The following is a 9,597-nucleotide window of genomic DNA, read 5'->3' on the forward strand; positions in this document are numbered from 1 at the left end:
CCTTCTCAAGGGCCATTAGAACCTCCAAAAGACCTCTGGAAACCCCTAGAGGACCTCTAGAACTTCTTAACTGACCACTACAACCTCTTAAAGGACCGCTAGAACCTTGTTACCTTGTTAATGAATACTAAAACCTCCTGAAACCACCTGAAAAACCTCTTCACTGACCACTTCAATCCTCTAAACAACCCTTTGAACAACCTAAAGAACCAATAGAATCTTCCCATCAACCACTAAAACATCCTAAATGATCCAGAGTCTTTTCAATAACCACAGAACCTCATACAGGACCCCTAGAGCCTTCTTTAGATTCTGCAAGTAATGTACTGATGTAGTGAAAAAGGTATAAGTAAACCCCAATATGAAGTGTTGTGCGAGGTTGTTGTCACCTGTTTGGATGTGTTTAAAGGGAAAATAAACACAAATCATTATTCATTTTTCAGATTCAAATCATTTCATTCAGTTCAGTTCAAAGATTTCTAGTTACTGACTATGTACCTTGTTCACTTTTTATCCAGAATATATATCAGTGAGGAACTGCCCTTACTTTATCGGCTAACTCTAAACGCAGTCTTACCAACATTCATTGAACAGTCTTAAACACACAGAAACAATGTGAGCAGTCTGACCTTAAAACTAGAATTTAGTCCTGGACTGTCGGTCCAATTCTGCACCCTGAGTTACCAAGCAGGATTTTCTTCTTGAGATATGATTTGTGCAATTTTGGACACAAAAACAACTTTTCATGTTAATCTCATCATAAGCTCTGTCATTTGGGGTCATTTTCTGCCTTTATTTGATCATAAACACAGTACTGTCCTGGTGATGACTGAAAGGTTAAGCGTTCACCAAAGTTATTACAATCCATCCTCAGAAGAGCATGAATAGGCTACATGTGCCAAATTTCATAGCAATCCATCCAACAGTTGTTGACACATTCCACTAAAAAACACAATTGTCAACCTTGTGGCTCTAGATGAAAAGTCAGAACAACAACAACAAATTGACGATGGTGTCCACAGAGCAATGCTTCTAGCATGGCTAAAATTCATTCTAATAATACTCAGTTTCATGTAATGAATAACATTAATATCCATTCATATGAACACATACTGAGCATAATGAGTGTGGCTGACGAAGTAGAGCTTGAGCTCAACTGATTAAGCTGTGAGAGTGTGTCAGACAAAAAAATACTGTATCATGCAAAACATACTGAAGTGTAAAATCAAAGTCCTTTAGAAAGAATGCTTAGCTTTACATTTTTATCCCCATTTGAAAGAAAATACTTTTGGCCCTCAAAGCCAGGATGAAGTTAGCACATGTGCAGAAAAGCATCCATATGTCCTAAATCCCACATGAACTTTGAGCCTCATTTTCATTTAGTGGAAACACTTTGAAGGTAGTTGAGACTTGGCTTAAACTCACCGACTCCCCTGAATCCCCTGAATTATTTTCTGGAGGTGTTCCCGACTGAGCAGATATGAGTGTGTGTGTGTGTGTGTGTGTGTGTGTGTGTGTGTGTGTGTGTGTGTGTGTGTGTGTGTGTGTGTGTGTGTGTGTTTGGACCTTGAGCCACACAGCTGTGGAATGTGGTCAGCTTGTGAGGCCTATTAACATGTGGGGCTCACCAGTCACACCTCACTGTCAGTATTCGTGAAACCAGTGTTCATTCGTGGAAAGAAAGAATCTGCCACATTTGTCATTTCTCACAAAGATCAAGCCAAGAATAGGATGTGAAGACTCAGTTTTTACCACTTGTTGCATGTAGCTTTTACTGTTTATGGGTATATAATTTTTTATTTATTTTTTTTACATCCATCTTATTCCAACTTTCATGATTCATCGCTTGAATTATGGGCACACATTTTTTAAAAAGCTTTAGAGGTGCCAGTAGGAGGATTTTGCTACCTTTAGCCCTTCCAATCTGTGCTAAGTTAGGCTGAATGGCAGTGTCATATAATCCATACAGTCAGCAAAAAAACTAATTAGCGTATTTCCCCAAACTTTTCCTGTAACATGTGATAGCCTGTGCTTCCACATCATTTATTTCCCAGTAATCTCTAAGAAAAGGGAAGACACCTATAGCATACCACTAAATCTCACAGACCCATGTTCAGTGAAAGGAATTAACCAGAAATTGCACCTGTAATTCACACAAGGTATCCTTGGGCTAGAAATAAAATGGATATATATTCTTTGTTGCTTTTAAGTACTTGACTATATGATAAAATGCCTGTCTGCAAACCAAGTCCCTCAGGATAACAAAATCAAAGTTGCTATTCAATTCAGATACGGGGAATGTGAGTTTTATTCTGCACTTATCATTGACATTTAAATGCCAGTTCACTCGGCCTTGCTGCAAAGTAATAAAAGTTTTTGAGATGAGGTGACAGTTGGATAAAAAAAAAATCCTAAAAAACATGGAGAAAAAACAAATGGTGTTTTGATCCTGGGATGAAAAAGGAATGTGACTCAATTTTCAAGTGTCTCTCTGCTGAAACTCGTGCGTTCATGCTACGCTGCCACTGTGGTGTGAAAAAGTCAGAGCAAAATCCTTTTGGAGGTCTGTTGGTGTGTGTGTGGTCATGCACGGGTGTGTGCACATGTGTAAAATGTTCAGTGCGGTCAGTAGACAGGTGCATGCTGTTCGCTGTTGGGCTGGTCTGCTAGTCTCTGCAGGACCTTGGAAAAAAAACTGCGATGGAGCAGAGGAACAAGTCATCCTATTGTACAAACTCCTTCTGTGTCATGTAAACGTTGTCTTTAGATACATTCATCCTCCCTTTGTCCCTCAGTTTACTTTTGTACCTTTATTGGACCATATTAAATGTATTAGGAGTAGCTACTTTGCCCTTGTTTACTCTAACATTACTCATGTAGACAGCTATAAAAACATTTAGCTGTAAAACAGGCCACAGTAATCCACTACCTGGGTGGCTAATCAACTCTTATCCTTTTGTTTCTCATACATTTACACCAGCTGAGTGAATATTAAGCCAAGCAATCATCACATTGTTATAGTTAGAAATCAGCACTCTAGTGATTATCAACAATCCCCACACTTTTTGTTTCTTCAGAGTAAATTCTTGTGTCAGTTTCCCCTTACATTTGTAGCAAACGCCTCTCCAAATGGAGATATTTTTCTCAGTGTTTGCAGTCGTCTCCATGCAGATCCACCACACATCAGCACACATGCGCTGTTCCTGTGTGTGTGTGTGTGTGTGTCTGTGTGTGTGTGTGTGTCTTGAAGTGTTTAGGATGCTCCACGGGGAATATTTGCTATGTTTTGTACATTTCTTTCTCTCTTTCCCAGGTCAGAGTGATAACAGCATCTCACACCTGCACTTTAAAACACTCCTTGTTCACCAAACTGATCTTTCAACAGCACGATGTACAAATCCTTCATTGTTTTGTCCAGGGCTTATTATAGACATTGATTTTAAGGTCAGGATAACACCAAGGACTTACAGACACATTCATACTGGTACCATTTTGTACATCTACTGTATACTAGAGATAGACAGATAAGGTTTTTTTCAGGGCCGATACAGATTTTTAGTAGTCAAGGAGGCCAATAACTGATATTTTCAGCCGATATTCATTTGCAATAAAAGTGAAAATATTGGCGTCAAAATTTTGAGTAATACAAACTCCAACACTTAACTTTATTTAAATGCCTTTAAGCATATGTTTATTAAACAGCTTTTCAGATTTGCAACATGTTAGAGTTTTTTTTTTTATCTTAGACAATTCTAACAGAAAGTGCAGGGAGCTCCCAAGCTCAGCAGCATGTCTTATAAAGTTAGATGAAAACTTAAACAAAGAAATAGCTCCCTGAAGTTTTCTACAGTAAATAAAGTTTTCCAAAACTTCAATATAACTGAAATGTTATTTTATCTTTCATTTATCTTTGTTTTAAGTTCAAACAAAAACAATAAGTGCAGGGAGTTCCCAGGGTCAGCAGCATTTCTTATAATGTTAACTGAAATTTTAAATAAATAAACACCTTCTTTTATAAAGTAAATAAAACAAAGTTCAATAAAATTTGCACAGAAATGTGAGTCTCAAATCAATTAGTAGTCCCAGCTGAGCAGCACCAGATTGTGGTGCAAAAAGCAGAGTTGTTCAGTGTGTGTGAGCACTGTGTAACAATGCTTGTGTGGGCGGGACAATGCTTGAGACAGTAGTGACTACAGACAGAGAGACGCGGCTGCATCAGAGCCAAAATAACCCAGTTTTAAATTGATCTCTTATAGGCCGTCAGATTTAAAAAAAAAAAAAAAAAAGAAAGAAAGAAAAGAAAAGAAAAGAAAAAAAAGGCAGATGCCGATATGCATCAAAATGCCAAATATTGGCGCTAAAATTGGCCCGGCCGATAATCAGTCTATCCCTTCTGTATACTACACTAAAACTATCCAAAAATCAGAATGACGTCAAACAATCACACCACAAATAATGCAGAAATGGGGTGTCACTAATTCAATTATGTGCTTATTGCTTCTATCAAATGTCACAGTAATAAAACAGGTTCAACATACATTGTTCAGCATGATACGTGACAAATTCAGTGAGGACATCAGTATCAATGTATCAAATGTCTTTGTATCAAATAAAAACATAGACTTCATACTAAGTATTTTCAGCTTCAGTGGATTTTCCGCAGCAGTGACACTAGTCAACGCTAGATGGCGTCATCACCAAACAAATCAACACAGACACCTCCATCAAACCCACAGAGTGGATCATTATCTGTTCATTCATGATGCTGTATATATCCATAATTCATTTAATAATCTAACCAGCCTGAGTGAAGAGACTATATCAGAGCAACTGATGCAAAACTTTTAAAGCAAACCATCTTATAAGCCCATTAAGAAATTCTGATCTGATATATATATATATATATATATATATATATATATGTGTGTGTGTGTGTGTGTGTGTGTGTGTGTGTGTGTGTGTGTAATACTATGAAAAAATATCAATACAATAAAAGTTACCTGAGATTCTTCTCTGATGTAATCATGATGTTACAAATAAAAACTTAGGGGAAGACAGTGTTAGATCAGAAGACATCATAAGTGTTTAATGTACTGCTGAATAAACTGTCCAGTTCCTTTCAGTAGTCTGGTATGTGTTTAGTGAAGGAGGGAAGCGGGTTTCCTTCCCAGTGCATCTTGGCCGGGTGGAGCTCCTGAATGATCATGGCTTCCTGCTGGAGGCTCAGTCAATTTTAAACCATTTGGAGTTATTTTTGAAGCATTCTTTTTGTCCCAGCACACTGGGTGCATGGCCAGCATGCGTGTGTGTGTGTGTGTGTTCATGTTTATTATTGTCCACATAGATTAATCTGTTAGTCGTCTGTAAGTTATTAGTTATTTTGATTTTGTATAGAATAAGTCAGGATCGGGTAGCACTTTGCTTTAGTCCCCTGTTTTACATATTAAGTGATGGAAATTAAGAGGTGATGGAGAAGTATTCAGAGAGTCATTTATTTCCATGACGGATGTCCACTCTCTTTTGATGTAACTATGAAAGCCTTTAAGCACAGATGTGTCGAATCACCATCTGGCAAAGGGCTTCTCAGGAAAGGATCTGTTGAGCTTGAATGAGACAGGTGCAACATCTATGATAGTGGTGAAGCCTCCAACTATAATTATTGCAGAACCAGAGAGGCCATTGAGAGTGTTAGAAGTACAGCCATGTACTGTTTACTGTCAATGCATTGTTGCTGATTGAGCTATTGATGACAATATTGTTGGTCTGTCTGAATCAAATATTGTGCTGTGGTGGGTGAATTGTACTTTTTTACTTATTAGATTTGCGACTCGTTTTAGCTTCCAGACTCAGATGGATGTGTTGTAGTGAACACACACTCAGTTGGCAGTTTATTAGGTACACCTACATACAGGTGACAAATTAAAGGAAAAACCTGGCTCGAGGCTTGTTAACCCACTTTACATTGGGCTTTACTTTCATTTCAGTTACCATCTATAGAGGTAGTAGGAGTCCTTTACAAAGCTCTAATGGTTACAAATGAGGTTCTCAGGATCATTTAGGATGTTTTAGTTGTCGATGGGAAAGTTCTAGAGGTTCTTTAGGTTGTTTGAGGGTTTGTTTATCAAGTTTAAGTGGTCACTGAAGAGGTGTTTAGATGGTTTTTAGGGAGTTTTAGTTGTCATTAACAAGGTAACAAGGTTCTAATGGTCCTTTAGGAGGTTATGGATGTCCTTAAGAGGTGGTCAGTGAGGAGGTTCTACCGGTCCTCTAGGGGTTTCTAGAGGTCTTTTGGAGATTCCAGAGGTTATTGAGAAAGTTTTAGATGTGGGTTTTGAAGTTTTAGTGGTCAATGGCAAAGTTCTAGAGGTCCATTAGAGGGTTTAGATGGATGTTAGGAAATTATAGTGGACACTCAGGATGTTCCACTGGTCCTCTGGGAGTGTCTCTCCAGTATGAGATTCTGGAAGGTTCTGGTGTCTGGTGACGGTGTTTATGTCTTTCCACAACCTCACAGGGGCACTGATGACTGATGCCATATGAGTTTCCACTCAGCTCCTATGAAAATGTTTTATTTTATTTTACTATGTTGTCATTTGTGGTCTGTTAATACACGTGCCTCCACTTATGGGTACTTGACAAGAAGAGTTATAGTTTTGAACACATACATAAATAAACACAAATTCTTACTGCAGGTGTTTGCAGTGATCAACTGGCCAGGTGGACATACTGTATGTAACAAAGAGATATATATACCCACAGTTTGTACATAGTAAATAGTTTTTAGGGATTTCCACTGCTTTCTTCCTTTCCTCTAGTAAAACCTCTCATCCACCCAGCTGCTTCCTTCCTTCCTTTCATTCATTCATTCAGACAAAAGAATGGTTAACATGGCTGAAAACATGACACAGGAAAACACACAGGGCTCTGTTTAATTATGAGACCTATATGAACCACAGCAGAATGGTTTGTCACTAACCAAAGCTTTCTTTCATTTTATCACAAAGCATATCTACATTATTTGACATCTTCTACATAAAATAGTATCACGTGGTTAGTGTTGTGTTCTCTGGAATGGTGAAAGCAACAGTTAAAGAACAATTATCCTCCTAAAGGCCTCCACAATGAGGCCTGATGAGTAATTACTGAAGAACTGAAATGGATCCAAGTGTGTGCTTGACAGGCAGTAGTGGTTTTTGAATGAAGATATGCAGCTGGCGTTACTGGCTCAAAGCCTCAGCTGCCACTCTTGCCTCAGTTTCCTTATCACTGTGTGTGTGTGTGTGGGTTTGCATTGCTATCTTTGTAAGGACTCATTTCATGTTTATACAACTGTAGTGAGGACATTTCTGATTTGCAAGGACATGGTTTGCATGTAAAGATTGGAGTTAGGGTTAAGGTATTTAGTTTTTAATCCAGCAGGTTCATGTGTTGATGAAAACGGTAAGAAGTTGGCAGGAAACCAGAGAGAAATTCTGGTGTGAGGAACCTGTAATCTCCTTCAAACACATCAGTTGGGAGCAACACTTGAACAATTTTATATCCGTCCTTCCATCTCTAATGAGGGACTTCAGATGCAGTACTAGGCAGACTGATGTGCATCAGTCTTAAACTCTATGCTCCTAATGGTCTGAAGTGGAAATCAGTGAGAGACAGAGGTCAGAGGTCAGGAGTTTTAAGGTGTGTGTGCAGGCGGGGGTTACAGGCTCGACTTCACTGCTCCGAATGTCGACATAAGAACATTAAGAGGCAGCAGTCAGGGTTCATGACCACACTGATAAATGGCCACTGATTAAATTACTCACTGGTAATTATGTCAGAGAAGATAAAAAGGGCAGATGGCTGACAGTAAAACAGAGGGGTGGGGGTGCATGAGTAATATATAGTGCTATAGACATGTTTGAAAAGCTGATGATGTGGATTGAGGATTTCCATGTCTGATTTGGAACAAAACTACTCGCTGAAATGTTTATCTGTGAGCTAATGTGGTTAAACTGACAAAATATATCTGTATTTTATCAGCTGCATGGTTAGAGCTACTAAGTTTGGTAGTATCTTTGTAATAGAGATTGTCTTAAATTTAGATTTAAATCGACTTGCCTTGTAGTAAGTTTGCTTTAGGATTGTCCTTGAATGATATAATTTCTCCATTGATAAGTGAGATGCAGCAGTTTAATACTCATTAGCAGGCTACTTCTGTTGTCACCTATTGAGTTACGATTCAGTTCATGTGCCTTGCTCATTGCTAATTAAATGAAGCCAACATCTAGACCAAGATTCGCCTGGAAACCATGAATGTCTGTACAAAACTTCATGTGAATCAATTCCACAGTTGTTGGGATATTTAGTGGTGGACTGGGCAATATTGCCATCCAGCCATGGCTACAAACTGATGGAAACACTCAATCATTAACGGATAAGAGAGTCATGGCTGCAGCAACGTGCTTCCAAATTATCCAGCATTGTGCTCCTCCCGTCTCTGTCACTCTGCCAAAATTTGAATTCAAATTTTCAGGCTTCATTTTCATCACTGGTCTCTGTTCGTTAAATTTGTCATTAATAATATTAACACATGTTAAATGAGGAAGTTTGCTATCGAAATACAATCTTATCTCAAGAACTTTTTCTCCACTAAAAACTTCGCGACATCAATTTAACGGCCATTACTCACTACGAGACAAGACGTTAAACAAGTAGACTTCAAAATAAAAGTCTAAAATCATTAAAGGGTGGTTAGATTGATGTACTCTTCAGTGAATAATAACTTTCTTAAGTGATTGGTCTCTGGCCTCTTAGAATTAGTCTTTTTGTCTGTATCATGTATCTGTAAATTTTTAGATTAAAAGTTTGATTGGTCTTTTTTTAATTGATCTTCTGTAACGTAACCGTAATGTCCAGTAGTGATGAAATTGTCAGATCAGCAGTCGCTAGACACAACAAAGAAAAACAGGACATTAGTGGAGAAATACAGTTATAGAAACCAAAACCCAGTGGATATTTTTGTTAAGAATAAAAAGACTTCTAAAACTGATCACTTTTCATATCAAACTCGTTGGCGATTAATTAATCAGTTGAGTCACTGATTAACTGTCTGATCATTTAAGCTCTTAAAGAAACTTGTGTCATTAATGTAAACCCAGGCATTTAAACCAAATCGCAAATAGATCCAGTGCTGATACCCATCATCATGGATGGATCACTGAAAAAAAAACTATTGGGCACAGGCCCAGGGGCCCAGATCCAGGAGAGCCTGAAAATATCACAAAAAGAGACACAAAATGACCCCAAAGAGATGCTGAAAATAGGTAACATGACCAAAAAAGAGACATACAACATCTACAGGAAGATACAAAATGACCTCATAGAGATGCTAAATGACCAAAGAGAAATGCAAAATGACCTAACAGAGATGCACAATTATGGTAAATCACCACAAAGTGTTGTAAAACTGCCACAATGAGACACACAATGATAAGAAAAAGTGCACTAAACACTAACAATGTAAAGCTTGTTTCAGTATTTTATTTTGGAATTTCTACAGGAAGTTGTGTTTTCCTCGTTACCTTGATTGTGGGGGAAACTTTTCTCCAGGGAGAGCGC

The sequence above is a fragment of the Lates calcarifer genome, linkage group LG1 (genome assembly GCF_001640805.2).
Source record: "Lates calcarifer isolate ASB-BC8 linkage group LG1, TLL_Latcal_v3, whole genome shotgun sequence".
Taxonomy (NCBI): Eukaryota; Metazoa; Chordata; class Actinopteri; family Centropomidae; genus Lates; species Lates calcarifer.